Source organism: Coregonus lavaretus (assembly GCF_964263955.1).
Source record: "Coregonus lavaretus genome assembly, chromosome: 28".
Classification (NCBI taxonomy): Eukaryota; Metazoa; Chordata; class Actinopteri; order Salmoniformes; family Salmonidae; genus Coregonus; species Coregonus lavaretus.
Window position 1 is genome coordinate 35797842 of NC_140015.1, and position 21059 is coordinate 35818900.

Consider the following 21059-nt stretch of genomic DNA (forward strand, 5'->3'; position numbering starts at 1 on the left):
GCAGGACATCACTGGAGCGAGGAGGAGAGCCATTAGCAACACCATCGAGGCAACAGAAAAGTAAATGAATGGTCCAATATGAAAATGTGAAAGGAAATGGAGGATGAATTTGTTTGTGGCTTTTCCAGATGACCTTGTTTTGTTCCTTCCTCCGCCTCCTGGTTCATTGAAATGACGTGGAACCAACGTTGATACAACAAGTGTGTGCCCAGTTGGTATCACATATAGTAAGCCCCAGACTGACTGAACGTCTCTCTAGTTGAGACGGTGGTAGAGCATGGAGATGTCTGAGGACTTTGTTTATGCCAATGAAGACGTTAAGGGAAAACAAAGTGTTTCAGGGGACCAGTTTTATAATGGAGGAGACCACATCCATGAAGACAACATCTATGAAAATCCAGACACCATTGAGTTTCCTGACTTGAAAAACATGACTGAGGATGTTACCCCAAGGAGCAGACCAGGAGCTGAACACTCAGGTAACGTCCAAATACATGTACACAAGCATGCACGCACGCACAAAGGCACACACACACACACACACACACGCGCACACACACACACACACACACACACACACACACACACACACACACACCTCCTTTATGTGTCCACAGAGGCTGAGCAACAAAAGAGATCTTTAAGAGCTGCTGCAGTGTGTCTGGGGCTGCTGAGTGTTCTACTACTGGCTGGGATCATAGGACTGTACATCTACTGTGAGTTCATATATTAATGGCTGGGATCATAGGACTGTACCTCTACTGTGAGTTCATATGTTACGGGCTGGGATCATAGGACTGTACCTCTACTGTGAGTTCATATATTAATGGCTGGGATCATAGGACTGTACCTCTACTGTGAGTTAATTTGTTACTGGCTGGGATCATAGGACTGTACCTCTACTGAGAGTTCATACACTACCAGTCAAAAGTTTTTCTTTATTTTTTATATTTTTTATATTGTAGAATAATAGTGAAAACATACAAACGATGAAATAACACATATGGAATCATGTAGTAACCAAAAAAGTGTTAAACAAATCAATATATATTTTATATTTGAGATTCTTCAAATAGCCACCCTTTGCCTTGATGACAGCTTTGCAAACTCTTGGCATTCTCTCAACCAGCTTCATGAGGTAGTCACCTGGAATGCATTTCAATTAACAGGTGTGCCTTGTTAAAAGTTAATTTGTGGAATTTCTTTCCTTCTTAATGCGTTTGAGCCAATTGGTTGTGTTGTGACAAGGTAGGGGGGGTATACAGAAGAGAGCCCTATTGGGTAAAAGACCAAGTCCATATTACGGCAAGAACAGCTCAAATAAGTAAAGAGAAACGACAGTACATCATTTCTTTAAGACATGAAGGTCAGTCAATCCGGAAAATGTCAAGAACTTTGAATGTTTCTTCAAGTGCAGTCGCAAAAACCATCAAGCGCTATGATGAAACTGGCTCTCATGAGGACCGCGACAGGAATGGAAGACCCAGAGTTACCTCTGCTACGTAAAAATGTATGCACACATGACTGTAAGTCACTTTGGATAAAAGCGTCTGCTAAATGGCATATTATTTTATATTATATTTAGGATAAGTTCATTGGCGTTACCAGCCTCAGAAATTGCAGCCCAAATAAATGCTTCACAGAGTTCAAGTCACAGACACATCTCAACATCAACTGTTCAGAGGGGACTGTGTGAATCAGGCCTTCATGGTCGAATTGCTGCAAAGAAACCACTACTAAAGGACACCAATAAGAAGAAGAGACTTGCTTGGGCCAAGAAACACGAGCAATGGACATTAGAACGGTGGAAATTTGTCCTTTGGTCTGGAGTCCTAATTTGAGATTTTTGGTTACAACTGCCGTGTCCTTGTGAGACGCGGTGTGGGTGAACGGATGATCTCAGCATGTGCAGTTCCCACCGTAAATTATGGAGGAGGAGGTGTTATGGTGTGGGGGTGCTTTGTTGGTGACACTGTCTGTGATTTATTTAGAATTCAAGGCACACTAAACCAGCATGGCTACCACAGCATTCTATAGCGATACGCCTTCCCATCTTGTTTGGGCTTAGTGGGATTATCATTTGTTTTTCAACAGGACAATGACACAACACACCTCCAGGCTGTGTAAGGGCTATTTTACCAAGAAGGAGAGTGATGGAGTGCTGCATCAGATGACCTGGCCTCCACAATCCCTCTACCTCAACCCAATTGAGATGGTTTGAGATGAGTCGGAGTGAAGGAAAAGCAGCCAACAAGTGCTCAGCATATGTGGGAACTCCATCAAGACTGTTGGAAAAGCATTCGAGGTGGAGTTGGTTGAGAGAATGCCAAGAGTGTGCAAAACAATCATCAAGGCAAAGGGTGGCTATTTGAAGAATCTCTAATATAAAATACATTTTGATTTGTTTAACACTTTTTTGGTTACTACATGATTCCATATGTGTTATTTCATAGTTTATACAGTATTTCATGTAGAAAATAGTAAAAATAAAGAAAAACCCTTGAATGAGTAGGTGTGTCCAAACATTTGACTGGTACTGTATGTTAATTGCTTATCATCTTGTTATACGTTTTGGCTATTAATAACCATTTTTTTTTACTGAGTAACTTTTGGATGTTTTGATCCTTTGCAGATGACAGAGCATGTAACAACCTGACTGAGGAAAGATACCAGTTACATACCAGTTACAACAATCTGACTGCAGAGAGAGACCAGTTAAAGACCAGTTACAACAATATGACTGCAGAGAGAGACCAGTTACAGACCAGTTACAACAATCTGACTGCAGAGAGAGACCAGTTACAGACCAGTTACAACAATCTGACTAAAGAGAGATACCAATTACAGACCAGTTACAACAATCTGACTGCAGAGAGAGACCAGTTACAGACCAGTTACAACAATCTGACTGAAGAGAGATACCAGTTACAGACCAGTTACAACAATCTGACTAAAGAGAGATACCAGTTACATACCAGTTACAACTATCTGACTGCAGAAAGAGACCAGTTAAAGACCAGTTACAACAATCTGACTGCAGAGAGAGACCAGTTACAGACCAATTACAACAATCTGACTGCAGAGAGAGACCAGTTACAGACCAGTTACAACAATCTGACTGCAGAGAGAGACCAGTTACATACCAGTTACAACAATCTGACTGCAGAGAGAGACCAGTTAAAGACCAATTACAACAATCTGACTGCAGAGAGAGACCAGTTACAGACCAGTTACAACAATCTGACTGCAGAGAGAGACCAGTTACAGACCAGTTACAACAATCTGACTGCAGAGAGAGACCAGTTAAAGACCAGTTACAACAATCTGACTGCAGAGAGAGACCAGTTAAAGACCAATTACAACATTCTGACTGCAGAGAGAGACCAGTTACAGACCAGTTACAAAAATCTGACTAAAGAGAGATACCAGTTACAGACCAGTTACAACAATCTGACTGCAGAGAGACACCAGTTACAGACCAGTTACAACAATCTGACTGAAGAGAGAGACCAGTTACAGACCAGTTACAACAATCTGACTGCAGAGAGAGACCAGTTACAGACCAGATACAACAATCTGACTGCAGAGAGATACCAGTTACAGACCAGTTACTACAATCTGACTGCAGAGAGAGACCAGTTACAGACCAGTTACAACAATCTGACTAAAGAGAGATACCAGTTACAGACCAGTTACAACAATCTGACTGCAGAGAGAGACCAGTTAAAGACCAGTTACAACAATCTGACTGCAGAGAGAGACCAGTTACAGACCAGTTACAACAATCTGACTAAAGAGAGATACCAGTTACATACCAGTTACAACAATCTGACTGCAGAGAGAGACCAGTTACAGACCAGTTACAACAATCTGACTGCAGAGAGAGACCAGTTAAAGACCAGTTACAACAATCTGACTGCAGAGAGAGACCAGTTACAGACCAGTTACAACAATCTGACTAAAGAGAGATACCAGTTACAGACCAGGTACAACAATCTGACTGCAGAGAGAGACCAGTTAAAGACCAGTTACAACAATCTGACTGCAGAGAGAGACCAGTTACATACCAGTTACAACAATCTGACTAAAGAGAGATACCAGTTACATACCAGTTACAACAATCTGACTGCAGAGAGAGACCAGTTACAGACCAGTTACAACAATCTGACTGCAGAGAGAGACCAGTTAAAGACCAGTTACAACAATCTGACTGCAGAGAGAGACCAGTTACAGACCAGTTACAACAATCTGATTAAAGAGAGATACCAGTTACATACCAGTTATGACAATCTGACTGCAGAGAGAGACCAGTTACAGACCAGTTACAACAATCTGACTGCAGAGAGAGACCAGTTAAAGACCAGTTACAACAATATGACTGCAGAGAGAGACCAGTTACAGACCAGTTACAACAATCTGATTAAAGAGAGATACCAGTTACAGACCAGTTACAACAATCTGACTGCAGAGAGAGACCAGTTACAGACCAGTTACAACAATCTGACTGCAGAGAGAGACCAGTTAAAGACCAGTTACAACAATCTGACTGCAGAGAGAGACCAGTTACAGACAAGTTACAACAATCTGACTAAAGAGAGATACCAGTTACAGACCAGGTACAACAATCTGACTGCAGAGAGAGACCAGTTAAAGACCAGTTACAACAATCTGACTGCAGAGAGAGACCAGTTACATACCAGTTACAACAATCTGACTAAAGAGAGATACCAGTTACATACCAGTTACAACAATCTGACTGCAGAGAGAGACCAGTTACAGACCAGTTACAACAATCTGACTGCAGAGAGAGACCAGTTAAAGACCAGTTACAACAATCTGACTGCAGAGAGAGACCAGTTACAGACCAGTTACAACAATCTGATTAAAGAGAGATACCAGTTACATACTAGTTATGACAATCTGACTGCAGAGAGAGACCAGTTACAGACCAGTTACAACAATCTGACTGCAGAGAGAGACCAGTTAAAGACCAGTTACAACAATATGACTGCAGAGAGAGACCAGTTACAGACCAGTTACAACAATCTGATTAAAGAGAGATACCAGTTACAGACCAGTTACAACAATCTGACTGCAGAGAGAGACCAGTTACAGACCAGTTACAACAATCTGACTGCAGAGAGAGACCAGTTACAGACCAGATACAACAATCTGACTGCAGAGAGATACCAGTTACAGACCAGTTACTACAATCTGACTGCAGAGAGAGACCAGTTACAGACCAGTTACAACAATCTGACTGCAGAGAGAGACCAGTTACAGAGGGAGATAGACATGTTTCGGAATTTAACTTGTGGTCAGTGAGCAGCTATTTATTTACTTTCTCCACTATATATTGAATTTCTCATTAAGATCTAGTCCAGTGAATCGTGGTTTATAACATGTGTTATTATTATTAATATTATTAATATTATTAATATTATTAATATATTTAATATTATTAATATTATTATTATTATTAGTGGTAGTAGTAGAGTATTGTTATTATTATTATTATTATTATTATTATTACTGATGTTATTTTTATTATTGCTATTATTATTATTGATGTTATTTTTCATTATTATTCTTATTATTTATGTTATTATTCTTGTTATTGTTATTATTATTATTATTATTATTATTATTATTATTATTTTGTTTTGTTGTGTTGTGAAACAGAGAGAAGTGGTTGTCCTGATGGATGGACGAAGTTTAACTGCAGCTGTTACTCCTGGGAGGAGAGCAGACAGGACATGCTGAGTATAGGAGCAGACCTGGTGATCATGAAAAGCAGAGAGGAACAGGTGAGATGCTCTGTTGCAGGTCCATTTTTGGAATGTTGTTTGTTTCAGTGTCTGAATATTGTTAGTACATTGACTATATTCCAGAAAGATTAATAAAAATCACTTTCCTAATCTAATTCAATCTATTAGTGGTTGGATTAATTGCACCTGTTGTTGATATGCTTGTTGGTAAAATGGGTGTACCTCAAATCACTCAGGTCAAAACACAAAAAATGTGTTTCCAAACACCAGCAAGAAAGTTATAATACCAGATCTATACCAGATCATAGCTAGATCTAGCTAGTTAGCTAGTTAGCTAGCTACAGGAGGAATTAAAATTATTAAACTTTCTTTACAGCACATCACACAATACATTATCTTTCACATACGCTTTAAAAGCAATTAAGTTTTCATCTTAAAACACGTTGTTTAACTAATTCTAACTAACTAACGTTATCACATTGTTTAACTCATTCTAACTAGCTAACGTTACTAGCTATACATGTTGTTGGTTTGCCATGAGCAGATCATCTCAGTTCTAATGTGTTGTTGTGTTAGTAAGTTTCACTCTTCTTCCAATTTATGATTCGCCGACACAAGCGCTCTCAATACCTTTTCATTGGATCTGCAAACTGTCCATTTGTGTCAGCGAATCATATCGCTACAATTTCATGGACATTTTGGAGATCCAATGAAAATGTATTGAGATTCGCTGAAATTTGAAGTAGGATTATACATACTAACACAACAACACATATTCTCATTGTTAGCCTATGCAGGGTTCCCAGAAATTACTAACATCTGGATGTGGGAACTTCGCACAGGCGTTTCTTTTTACGCCTGCTAAGTTATATTAGATGTATTCGGAAAGTATTCAGACCCGATTACTTTTTCCACATTCTGTTATGTTACAGCCTTATTGTAAAATATATTAAAATGTTATATTTCCTTCATCAATCTACACACAATACCCCATAACAACAAAGCAAAAACCGTTTTTTTGAAATGTTTGATAAAAATAAAAAAGTATTCAAACCCTTTACTCAGTCCTTTGTTGAAGCACCTTTGGCAGCGATTACAGCCCCAAGTCTTCTTGGGTATAACACTACAAAGCTGTATTTTGGGAGTTTCTCCCATTCTTCTCTGCAGATCCTCTCAAGCTCTGTCAGGTTGGATGGGGAGCATCGCTGCACAGCTATTTTCAGGTCTCTCCAGAGATGTTCCATCGGGTCCAAGTCCGGGCTCTGGCTGGGACACTCAAGGACATTCAGAGACTTGTCCCGAAGCCACTCATGCGTTGTCTTGGCTGTGTGCTTAGGGTTGTTGTCCTGTTGGAAGGTGAACCTTCGCCCCAGTCTGAGGTCCTGAGCGCCCTGGCACAGGTTTTCATCAAGGATCTCTCTGTACTTTGCTCTGTTCATCTTTCCCTCAATTCTGACTAGTCTCCCAGTCCCTGCCCCTGAAAAACATAGCCACAGCATGATGCTGCCACCACCATGCTTCACCGTAGGCATGGTGCCAGGTTTCCTCCAGATGTGACACTTGGCATTCAGGCCAAAAAGTTAAATCTTGGTTTCATCAGACCAGAGAATCTTGTTTCTTATGATCTGAGAGTCCATTATATGCCTTTAAGCAAACTCCAAGCGGGCTGTCATGTGCCTTTTACTGAGGAGTGTCTTCCATCTGGCCACTCTACCATAAAGGCCTGAATGGTGGAGTGCTGCAGAGATGGTTGTTCTTCTGGAAGGTTCTCCCATCTCCACAGAGGAACTCTGGAGCTCTGTCAGAGTGACCATCGGGTTCATGCTCACCTCCCTGACCAAAGCCCTTCTCAGTTTGGCCGGGTGGCCAGCTCTAGGAAGAGTCTTGGTGTTTCCAAACTTCCTCCATTTAAGAATGATGGAGGCCACAGCTTTCTTGGGGACCTTCATTGCTGCAGACATTTTTCGGGACCCTTCCACAAATCTGTGCATCGACACAATCCTGTCTCGGAGCTCTACGGACAACTCCTTCGAACTCATGGCTTGGTTTTGGATATGACTTGCGCTGTCAACTGTGGGACCTTATATAGACAGGTGTGTGCCTTTCCAAATTATGTCCAATCAATTGAATTTACCACAGGTGGACTCCAATCAAGTTGTAGAAACATCTCAAGGATGACCAATGGAAACAGGATGCACCTGAGCTCAGTTTCGATTCTCATAGCAAAGGGTCTGAATACTTACAGTACCAGCCAAAAGTCTGGAAACACCTACTCATTCAAGGGTTTTTCTTTATTTTCACTATTTTCTACATTGTAGAAAAAATTATAAAACTATGAAATAACACACATGGAATCATGGAATCATGGGCGGCAGGTAGCTTAGTGGTTAAGAGCGTTGTGCCAGTAACCGAAAGGTCGCTGGTTCTAATCCCCAAGCCGACTAGGTGAAAAATCTGTCGATGTGCCCTTGAGCAAGGCACTTAACCCTAATTGCTCCTGTAAGTCGCTCTGGATAAGAGCGTCTGCTAAATGACCAATTTATTTTTATTTATGTAGTAACCAAGTGTTAAAAATTAAAATATATTTTATTTCTGAAATTCTTCAAATAGCCACCCTTTGCCTTGATGACAGCTTTGCACACTCTTGGCATTCTCTCAACCAGCTTCACCTGGAATGCTTTTCCAACAGTCTTGAAGGAGTTCCCACATATGCTGAGCACTTGTTGGCTGCTTTTCCCTCACTCTGCCGTCCGACTCATCTCAAACCATCTCAATTGGGTTGAGGTAGGGGGATTGTGGAGGCCAGGTCATCTGATGCAGCACTCCATCACTCTCCATCTTGGTAAAATAGCCTTTACACTGCCTGGAGGTGTGTTGGGTCATTGTCCTGTTGAAAAACAAACGATAGTGGGACACTAAGCCCAAACCAGATGAGATGGCGTATCGCTGCAGAATGCTGTGGTAGCCATGCTGGTTAAGTGTGCCTTGAATTCTAAATAAATCACAGACAGTGTCACCAGCAAAGCACCGCCACACCATAACACCTCATCCTCCATGCTTTACGGTGGGAACTACACATGCAGAGATCATCACCCACACCTCGTCTCACAAAGGACACATTTCCACCGGTCTAATGTCCATTGCTCGTGTTTCTTGGTCCAAGTAGGTCTCTTCTTAATATTAGGGGTTTCTTTGCAGCAATTCGACCATGAAGGCCTGATTCACATAGTCCCCTCTGAACAGTTGATGTTGAGATGTGTCTGTGACTTGAACTCTATGAAGTATTTATTTGGGCTGCAATTTCTCCCGAGTGGCGCAGTGGTCTAAGGCACTGCATCGCAGTGCTAGCTGTGCCACTAGAAAATGGACTGTCGTTTCTCTTTGCTTATTTGAGCTGTTCTTGCCATAGTATGGACTTGGTCTTTTACCAAATAGGGCTATCTTCTGTATACCCCCCTACCTTGTCACAACACAACTGATTGGCTCAAACGCATTAAGGAAAGAAATTCCACAAATTAAGTTTTAACAAGGAAAACCTATTAATTTAAATGCATTCCAGGTGTAGTATCTAAACAGTTTATGACTTTGCTGACGTTTGCAAATGGTGTGTTAGAGGAAGTTGACTCAGCTTCCGGAAGCATCTGGAAAGCATTACTATAGGGGCCCCCTAAAACAGAGGAAGTCTGTTATGTGAAGGCCAGGGATTGGTCTATTCAAATCACGCCATCTTATGTTACATAGGGCATAGGATATATATACCATGGTTGGAACAAAGGACGGGGAGAAATAATATATTAGTGATTGGGTTGGTTGTTCTCCGGATTTTCTGCAGAAATCTGTAAATTGACGCTGAAATCTTTGATGTAATAAACCATTATAATCAAGGACAGTGTCAGCGGATTTCTTGTCATCACAGCATCTCAGCATCGTTATCTCGACACTACACAGGTGACTACCTCATGAAGCTGTTTGAGAGAATGCCAAGAGTGTGCAAAGCTGTCATCAAGGCAAAGGGTGGATATTTGAAGAATCTCAATTTGTTTAACACTTTTTTGGCTACTACATGATTCCACCCTTTCAAAACTATGTTATTTCATAGTTTTGATGTCTTCACTATTATTCTACAATGTAAAAAATATTAAAAATAAAGAAAAACCCTTGAATGAGTAGCTGTTTCCAAACTTTTGACTGGTAGTATTTCTGTTTTTTGTTTTTAAAACATTTGCAAAAATGTCTAAAAACCTGTTTTTGTTTCGTCATTATGGGGTATTGTGTATAGAGTGATGAGTAAAACAATTAATTTAATCAATTTTAGAATAAGGCTGTAATGTAACAAAATGTGGAAAAAGGGAAGGTATCTGAATACTTTCTGAATGCACTGTACATGGGTAATAGCTTGTTAGAATGAGTTAAACAACATATATTGAGATGAAAAAGTAATTGCGTTTCAAATGTATGTGAAAGATAATGTATTGTGTGATTTGCTGCTGTGGTATCAAAATAACGATGCTGATTATGCTGTGATGACAAGAAATCCGTTGACACTGTCCTTGATTATAATGGTTTATTACCTCAAAGATTTCAGCGTCAATTTACAGACTCCTGCAGACATCTGGAGAACAACTGACCCAATCTCTAATATGTTATATTCTCCCCGTCCTTTGTTCCAACCATGGTATTTATAATATGTAACATGATATGGGTGGTTTTCCCATAAACCAATCCCTGGCCTCCACATAACAGACTTCCTCTGTTTTAGGGGGCCCCTATAGTAATGCTTTCCAGATGCTTCCGCAAGCTGAGTCAACTTCCTCTAACACACCATTTGCAAACGTCAGCAAAGTCATAAACTGTTTAGATACTACATATTTCCCCCCATCGAGACTAATTAAGTCTCGAAAACAAAAAGAATAGGATTATGACAAATATTTTTTTTTCTTATTGAGTAACTTTAGCAATAAACCAAATTTATGGAGAGTAAACAAATTTTTCTATGGAGTGTAAATACATTTCTATGAAATATGAACAAATCTTTATGGAGTGTGAGAGCTTTCTTTCCAAATATCCATCAATCAATCAAGACAGTAAAATTCTCTCACGGCCCCTCTGCCCCAGTTGACCACCTAAGTACTCCAGATCAATTTATAAATCTTTATCAATGCATTTTAAACCATGATGCAACTGAATACACATGAAAGCCTCAGAAAACAAAATACATTCAAAAATGTCCAAATTCAGGCTGGTCGACCCATCGGACCCGCCTGTGGATTCTCTCTGTCCCTGCCTAGACCCAATATCCCTAAGCATCCACGAAAAAACAAAAACATCTGAGGTCCCCACATTTATCCAACAACAGAAAATATCATTCTTCAAAAATTAATACAGAAAGAATATGACACAAATTATTTATTACACATGCAAATATGTCTATATATCATTGCAGACACTGGAATGTAGTCCACTACACTGCATCTCCTCAGCAGTGTCGACTTTCAATGCAACGTCGATGATGGAATCTGAACATTTCCACACCTTCCTTGTTCCACTTCCTCCAGTCCATTCATATTGTTAATGTTTGAGTATTTGAATCCCCTCTACACATTCCCCCATATGCTTCTGGAAGAAAAGAAAACACCAACCAGTATCTTTTGCAAAACAAACACATGCAAATTAAAACATCAATATCAACAATAATATAAAAATGATATATAAAATGAATCACATTCCATTTCCCCCCTTTGATTCATAAGAAAATACTAAATATCACAATAATATGTAAAGACGTGAAAAATTATCGGATATTCAACATTTCCTAGAGTTATTTCAACCCTAGTTTCCATAACTTTTTTGTCTGACTTTTTACCCCAATTTTTTCAAAAACCATTTCACTGTTTTATCCACAAAACTCTTTCCTACTAATTTGAGGATATTTCGATCGGGAAGTCCCCACCTGCTTATGACTTCTTTACACAAGAACTTGGCAACCGATTGAGCATCTTTTCGCTTGGTTGGACAGGCCTCCGGCCATCGTGAAAATCTATCTACAACCACCAACATGTATCTTTTCCCATCAACTGGTTTTATCATATCAACAAAGTCGATAACCAACTCACGCATAGGACCTCTCAGTGTAGGAATGTAACCAGGAAGAACAGTCACACCCCTGCGAACATTATTTTTCAGACAGATTGTGCACCTGCCTATGACATAGTCAACCTGTTCAAGCAAATATGGTGCCCAAAAACCATACTCCTTTGTGATCTTTCTCCTAACCTCCCCCCTTGCAACATGAGCTAACCCATGTGCTCCCTAATTCATCAGACCTAATAGGTCTAGAGGCGCTACTATCAACCCATCATGGTTTCTCCAAAGACAACAAAGGATTGTTACTCTGAGGATTTTTTATTGTCTTCAAAACACCTGCTTTTGAAAGTCCTTCAATTTGTGGTTCAATCCCTTGGATTGCTTCATCTTTCAATGGATACTGATTCTTCCAAAGAGGTCTGGCTCCTGGTCGAAGTTCAACTTTCACCTCAATTGGGCTGATTTCACAAGTCCAATATCGGTACTGTGGTGAGACCACAAACATTCTGGAACTTGTTGCAACATCTCCTCTTTCATAGTGTCTGAATCCATCTTCACACTGCAAATAGATTCATGTGTCATCCGTACAGCTTGTGGCTCTCCTTGTCCTTGAGCCGAAATCATGATTTTAAGAAATCGCTGATCTTCACTCCTCCAAATCCCCAAATTCTCTTTCATCGGTACGAAAACAGCTTTCTCTGCTTCTGTCATCATTTCTCCTATTTGCTTCTGCTCATAGCCTTCAGAAACCAACAAGGTCACATGTGGCACACTCTTCTCAATCTCAAATTCTTTATCCAGATAATCGTCTGTGTTTATCTTCATAGCTGCTCCTTGTGGTCCTAAAATTATGCAACATGAGCTGAGTTGAACTTTCTTTGGTTGATGACTCAACCATTCCTCTGAGTTTGATTGGGCAGCATTCTTGAAATACTTGAGCGTACAATGAAATGGATATTCCGGAAGCCTCGCATCTGGCATATTTGCCACAATGAATTTCTCCCATATCTTAGCCTGCTTCAAAAAATCTTCACTGAGATTTCCAATCCAGAATACTGAAGAAGAATCCATCTCTGTCATCATCAACAATTGGTAAACCTTTTCCTTTGGCACTTCTACCAGACAGCCGTCTGGTGTACATTTTATTGTACAGTTCAACTTACATAATGCATCTCTTCCCAACAATGCAATAGGTGTATGTTCTGATACCAGTATGGGTATTGTAATTTTCTGATTTTCATAGCAGAGCTCCATTGGTTCCGTAAGAGGAATCAGCTGTTTCACTCCCTCAAATCCGATTGTCCAAATTAGTTGATTGGACATAGGGAGATGTGTAGCATCTTCAGGCCGAACACAGGTAAAAGCAGCTCCACTATCCGCCATCACTTCCAATGGTCGGTTGTTTACTTTCACCTCAATTGTTGGATCTTTTTCCGGTCCTGATGCTACCAGCTGACACCCCCCTTTCGGATCTTCTGGGCACCCCTAGAATCCTTGCTCCGGGCCCCTATAAGGGTTCACCGGTCCTCCAGATGATCTTGACTGGCCCCTGTATCTTCCTCTGAAATTCCCTCTGGTGTTTCCTCCTGGCCCATTACACTCATGGGCAAAGTGACCAACCTGTCCACAATTATAACACACTTCTGAAGATTGCTGGAAGTATGGCTTAAATCTTCCTCCTCTTCCTCTTCCTAAACCTTCTCGTCCTCTTCCTCTCCAATTCCGTGTCTGTCCAGAAACTGGCTGTGGATATGAAACACCTGGTATCGCTATTGGTGGCTGGTACAATTGCGGTTGGAACTGGTCCGGTTGAAGCTGTGGCAGTGATTGTTGACTTGGTGCACACTGATTCTGCATAACCAAAGCTTGTTTCTTCTCCTTCTTATTCTCCACCAGTTGTATTTGATTGAGTTTTCTGAGAGTTTCTTGGTCCTGTTCTTTCTGGTTGTGTTCCTTTTTCCAGTACAGATCCACTTGATGGGCTATATGATCTTTATAGACACCTTTTGTCATGCTTCCAAGTCCAACCACCTCTGCCAGTTTGCTCCTTACTGGTGAGGGCAGTCCCATCTGCAGTTTAGCTCTCAAAATTGACTGCTCAATTTGACTCACATCTGGATCATTTCCGGTAATATTTCTCCACACTTGATGAACTCTTGACACATAGGCTCTCTGATTTTCTTGTTGTCCTAGTGGGTCAATCAGAATGTTGTCAGGATGCACATTTGTTGGAAACGTATCTTTCAGTGCTCTCCACAGCCAATTTCTACTTGCAGCCAACAATCCAGGATCATTCACCGCAGTCCCCACATATCGATGAAGTCCAGCTCTCTGAAAAATGTCTTCCATATCTGGAATCCCAAGGAGATTAGCCAAAAGTATCTTAATGTCTCCTATGGCAGACTGTGTTCCCACTGTAATTTCTTCCAATTTTGAAATCCAAGGATATGCTCCATCTTGAAGAGTAGGCAGCTTCTCAAGTATATCTGACATATCGGTATTCTGTAAAGGCTTATACTCCAGGTTCTGTCCTCGAATTATCACTGGCATCATCTTCTTACTTGTGCTCTCTTTTCTTGGCCTCAATGTATACCTCTTCTCCAATTCTTGGGATCCTTTTTTCAGCAGTTTTTTCTTCCAGTTCTCTTACTTCTTCTAAATTATTGGCCTTATCCAGGCATGATACGCATCGGTCTATATCTCTTTCTATTTCTTCTGTGCTAATCATTGTAGGATAAAATCCTCTTGAATATGAAGCACCTTTAATCTGCAAATCTTCATCGCTGTCTCCATCTTCACTTTCATCAGAGATCAGATCTCTTGTATCCTTCTTCTTCCAACTTCCATCACCCCTTCTTTCCGCTCTGGCCAACCTCCATCTGATCACAGGGTCATATCCACCCATGATCTCTTCTGAATCACTCTGATCATTATCATCATCATCTTCAAGTTCCATCCTCCTGAACCTCACTCCACCCTTAGTTTCCAGACATCTCGTTTTCTTCTTACTTTTGGAGTTTGGATTCATTTTTATGGTCGTTTCTGCTTGTCCTCTCTCTATTATTCGTTCATCTTCATCTCTGATGCAATAATCACCCTCCTGAATGATCACTGGAAGCTGAGGATAGACGTCCTTAAACTCTACTTCTTCCTCGTAAGGTGGGGGTCTTTTTGCTGAATCCGTATGTGAGAAAGCTGTATTGACTTCTGCCATTAGTTTTTCTGTCTCCTTCACCTCTTTTGCCATTTTCTCTATACCTCTGTTTATTTTATCTTTGGTAACTTTTATCAGTTTTTGTCCTTCATTTTCAAACAGCTTAAGAACACCCAGCTCTCTTTGTCTCTTTTCTTTACGTTGTTCCCTTTTTTTCCCCTTCTTTTGATCTGCCTTATAAATCGACACAAGCACTTTCATTATGTTGATGACGTCAGGGTTAAGAGTCCCTTCCACTGGCCATGGTTGTTCAATGTCAGGCCAACGTTTATTCCATTTTCCAGATAACCTTGCAATACCATTAACTAGAGGATTACTATTTTCTACTACATCAACAGGACTTTCGTAGTTTTGATGTCCTTTTTCCCCATTGTAACAACTCTTTTATATTCCTTTATTGTGAATTATTTTATTATTATTATTATTATTATTATTATTATTATTTTAAACCAATTAATTTGTAAACCAAAAAATACTTTAGACTATATATTTTTTTTTATATAAATAAATAAATTAATTAATTAATTAATGAACATATTTTTTTTTTTTATTAATGTTTTTTTATTTTTTTTATTTTTTTATTTTACCAAATTATTGATTAGTGGCAATCTTACCACATCCGATCAGGAAAAGTAAAGGAAAGTAGTCAACTTCAGAGCAAGACCTGTAATCCAGCAACACTTCAGCACTCACAAACCAATTGCTTAATAAGCACCCAATTACCTTAATTTTACAGAATAATGTCAGTGCTGGATTTCCAACACAACTCTACTCAAACCAAATCGTGCACAAAAAACTGCAATGTGCAATTCTTAATTACATCAATTGATCAGTCTGTTGCCAAGTCCCTGTCAAATTGTCACAACATGAAATATGCTAGGCACACACAATATCCTGTATGGGAAGGTAAGTTTTGTGAACAGAACAGTACTGGCCTTGATTGGACTGGATCCGGGAAAGCACACACTGTCACGTGACGCACTGGTCAGCACCTTCTCTCTCTCTCTGTCTCCTACTTCTCGTCTCTCACATGACAGAAGAACAAAGGAACAGACGAGAATGTAATCTTTTATGCACTGACTGGGTAATTTCAACCATACAATACCCTTTTAGACATACCTATGTTCACACTCGCGCTAAGAAATAAGCAAACAGCTTAACTCAGGAATATTATAAATAGCGCAATAACATTTTATTTTATTTATTTAATTATTTTTATTTTTAATCTGTCAACATATCTCTCATTTATAAATTCAATAGATCTCAATCAAATAGTTTCATCGTTAAGCAACAGCCGATTTAACAAACAGAATACTTTATTCATGTGTAAGTCTCCCCCTCCTTCTCTGTCTGCATGTCACAGCAGCTCAGTGCAGGCAGGGGAGTGGCATGTTTGCTCTACGTAACTCTAAACTCATAAAATCCCACACATGCGCAGTTCATTCACCAGTGCTATTTCAGAGTGAGAAGAGCTCCCAAGCAGCTCTCTCCAAGCTAAACAACAGAAAGTAGACAGACCAGCTGTCCCTCCGTTATTTCCAACACAGACAAACAGTAACACTTAACAGAACTCCCAAACCAACATAGAACACAAATCCTACTTCGAAGTTTCTTATCTTTACTTATCCTAATCTGCAGATTTATAGTTATTTTCTTATCCATTACAAAACATCTCTATACACTCTTAAAATCCTCCCTGTAGGCTCAGTCTTTTAACAGTTATTAAACATTCTCTTTTTATAGAGACTCATAAGATTTTAACCTTAACTTCCTCCCAGGGGGCTCATAGTTTTTTAACAATTATTAACATTCTCGCTAATGGAGACTCATAAGATTTTAACCTTAACTAACATATTTCCTTACCAAAAAACTAAAACCCCTGTTCTCAACCAAAACATATATATGTATATATCTCTAACATAAATCTTATCATAACATGAGTCGACACACAGCTGAAACACAACAGAGACATCTTTAATTTTATTTTATTTTATTTCCGCACACACACACAATTCAAGAGGAATGCATCCGTTCCTACGGTCCTCTAAAGCATGCTACCATCGTTCCTTATTTCTCATAGTTCCTTCCTAAGTTTCTGCTACCTCGAGTTTGCAGATATTCAATGAGAGGTTACTTCGAACATATACCTCGTCAACCATATGTCGAGGGGTAATATGCAAATTAATGTATCTACCACAAACTCCAGTTCCCAGAACTGACCTTAAAAATCAACCTAGTGAGTTTTCAGGATTTTCTTGTGATTTCCTAATGATCGCCTCGTTTGAGGGCTTCCGTAGATCAACGACGTCCTAATTAGTATACATTTTTCCTTAGTTCCTGGCCTTATTCCTTCATTCTATTCTTTTTCAATTTTATTCAAACCAAATATCCCTGTGCCCAGTGTTATCAATTCCTATAGACACTCCCCCCTGTTTGCATTGTTTTCAACGCAAACAAATTTAGAAATTTAGAACGGATTCTTATCCCACAGAAAATAACAGCAAAGTGCACAAATAAGTCTTTAAACGGTACATCTCCTCAGCGCACACACCCACACAAGCACACGAACCGACCAGCACCCAAAATTGTGAGAAATCTCACCTTATGTGCCGGCGTCTTGAGCGGGAGTCACTTCGTAGCTCATGAATGGAACGCTGGAGAGACGCAACACGTCCCAAAGATCCTCGTCGCCATTCTGTGGTATCAAAATAACGATGCTGATTATGCTGTGACGACAAGAAATCCGCTGACACTGTCCTTGATTATAATGGTTTATTACATCAAAGATTTCAGCATCAATTTACAGACTCCTGCAGACATCTGGAGAACAACTGACCCAATCTCTAATATGTTATATTCTCCCCGTCCTTTGTTCCAACCATGGTATTTATAATATGTAACATGATATGGGTGGTTTTCCCATAAACCAATCCCTGGCCTCAACATAACAGACTTCCTCTGTTTTAGGGGGCCCCTATAGTAATGCTTTCCAGATGCTTCCGCAAGCTGAGTCAACTTCCTCTAACACACCATTTGCAAACGTCAGCAAAGTCATAATCTGTTTAGATACTACACTGCAAAATAAGCTTTAAATCCTCTTAGATGTAAGTCCCCTGTTTAGGGTTCTGGTACTGGTTCCGACGGATCACATACACATCGATCTGTGCATACCGTAGATCGAAATTATTTGCATTGAGCGATAGCCCTGGTTTTCACGGACACATCAGTATATATTTTTGGAATGTGGGACGCAAGATGTGAAATCTGACATCTCTTGAAACTTGGATGTCCCTCCTACCATTTAATTCGCTCTTCTGTCTGTCCTTCAATGCCTGGCTGAACCCTACATCACAGACACTGTCAAAGCACGTTAGTGATGGGTATTCGAGTCTTTTCAGTGAGCCGGTTCATTTGGCTCCCAAATACAAAATTAAGCCCAAAAGGTAGGCTACCGTTATGTCAGATCGTGAAATGCGCGTTCAAATTAATAGTCTCAACCCTCGCTCACCATGGTTGCCTATGCAAGCATTGTGCCTTTTCCTTTTCAATGATGATCACATGTTTTGATTGCACCTCGACTGACGTTGATTGAGCTCCCTCCACTTCTTTCCATAATAATTTACAGACACTCTAGCAAGCTATAGCCTGATCGTATTTAAGTGAATTTCCTTGGAAAGATAACTGCCACGTGATTCTCCTCCCATGCATAGTGTGGGGATCTATTTTCTTATAACTAGATGTGATGCCTAGCTTAGAAAGAATGCATTAATGATTAAACATAATAGGTTTGTACTGTACTGATATAAATTGTTTAACATAACAAGCTGTGATTCATGTGAGAGGTTAGCATGTCTTTGGGATATGATCTTTGTGCGTCTGTAACTTTTTCACTCCTCATTATTCACATTTCATTCTATAACACTTCTTTACACTATTTAAAATGGCTTATGACAGATTATGACACATTTTATAATTCATAAAGGCTTAACGAATGCATAAATAAGGACACCTACAGTAAAGTGTTACAAAAAAGTGTTTTGACTCTGTTGCAACCAGTTTTGGGGTTTCAAAACAGTTTCTTTAAAACCAATATGATCTGTGCAGTTCTATGGAATATTCAGTTGTAGCTACACCACCAGAGAGCTAATCTATGGTTTATTTATATGGTTTAGCCAGTTTAAAAGTGCTGTACGGCATCACATTATTTATGGGGTTTTATACAGTATATACAATGTTAAATAAACCAGAATCTGAACCATTCATTTAGAAAATGCTCTTTTGCCATTAAAACAGGACTACTTAAAAACGTTTAAGGTGTTGTCCTGGATTTGGTCTGAATGACAAAGATAGTGAGGGTCTCTGGACATGGGTGGACTGCACACAGCCGACTACAGCAGGGTGAGAGATGTGTCCATATGGTCCTGAATTCAATCATGGCAGACAATGGATTTTCTGATTTTTAAACACTTCTGTAGATTGAGCAAATTTAATTTCTGTCTTTCCTTTGTAGGTGCTGGAATACTGGTGAACCTTTGGATGCAGAATGATGCCTGGAATGACGCCTCGTGTGCTGCAGGGCTACCCTGGATCTGTGGGAATTATGCATATGCTTAAGAGACGCATCTCATATAATCTATGCATGCATACATGGCACACACACACACACACACACACACACACACACACAGCCTACCTAAGTGATCTGGTTGAACACTACTCAGCAAACTCATCATGTTTCAGGCCAGTCTGTGAATGACACAGTAGTCTCTATGAGCTCATTCACAGGGATCACATGTCACTCTGTATCAAACCTGCTCTCTCCCTTCCACCACAACCTGAACAGTGAAGTCATCATTACTTAGTCAGAGCTGATCAAGGAATGTACACACTGTGACACTTTATTTATGCACTACAATTGTGAAAAGCTTGCGGACATTGTTAGACATACAGTACTTTGTTGATTTATTTCGTAATATCAGTTTATGTTTTAGTTGCTGTTGAGGCTTCCCATAGTACAATGAGGTTATTTTTATCACATATGATATGTATTTCCTGATTGGTTATTTTTATCACATGTGATTGTGTATTTCCTGACCTGCCCTATTATATACCTTAATGTTGTATGCTGTTTTTTAGTCTTGTGCTAATAAAATTAAATACATCATTTCAGATACTGTCTCTGTTCCACTATATCCACACTATATTAGAGATACATGGCAGTGCCAGAGTCTGGAGTAGCGGTCCAAGCTCCCGTCTCTAGACCAAACATGCCCCCAGTGTCTGTTTAAATCCTTTCTGACCCTCTCTATCTCCAAAACTTTAACTTAATCTGTTCTGTTATAAAAATACCACTTACTGTGAGAAACTCTAGCTCCTCCAGTCTGAGGCAATGGAAGCTGCTCTCCAGACCTCTGTGTAGTTTAGATCAGATAACAGTTATCTTTCCAGATCTCTGTGTAGAGTAGACCAGATAACAGTTATCTCTCCAGGTCTCTGTGTAGAGTAGATCAGATAACAGTTATCTCTCCAGACCTCTGTGTAGAGTATATCAGATAACAGTTATCTCTCCAGACCTCTGTGTAGGGTAGATCAGATAACAGTTATCTCTCCAGACCTCTGTGTAGGGTAGATCAGATAACATTCCAGGAGACGAGGGGCTGAACTACTTCATTATTAATCACCTCTGTGCTGTGACACACATCCTCTCTCTGTCTCGCTGTCATGTGTCAATGTGCAGCGGTAGGACGGAGTCAGGCGCAGGACACAGAACTGAGTAAACAATGTACTTTACTCGAAAAATAAACAACACGATTTCCACGCAGGGAAACACACCAGCTCACATAAGTCTTAGACACAAAACAAAGAACAAACACGCACAAAACCATGTGGGAACCAGAGGGTTAAATAGGGAAATAATTAGAATTAAATGGAACAAGATGTGTACAATAAAGACAAAACAAATGGAACAAGAAACATAGATCGGTGGCAGCTAG

General features: G+C 39.9%; 1 pseudogene across 1 annotated transcript; it reads left to right on the forward strand.

Annotated features, from left to right (window-relative positions):
* The first annotated feature begins 277 nt into the window (after nt 1-277).
* On the forward strand, nt 278-19680 carry LOC311103242 (annotated as a pseudogene). Its single transcript has 4 exons — nt 278-479; nt 618-716; nt 3041-3271; nt 19577-19680. The product of its transcript is annotated as an uncharacterized misc_RNA (transcript).
* Nucleotides 19681-21059: the final 1379 nt, after the last annotated feature.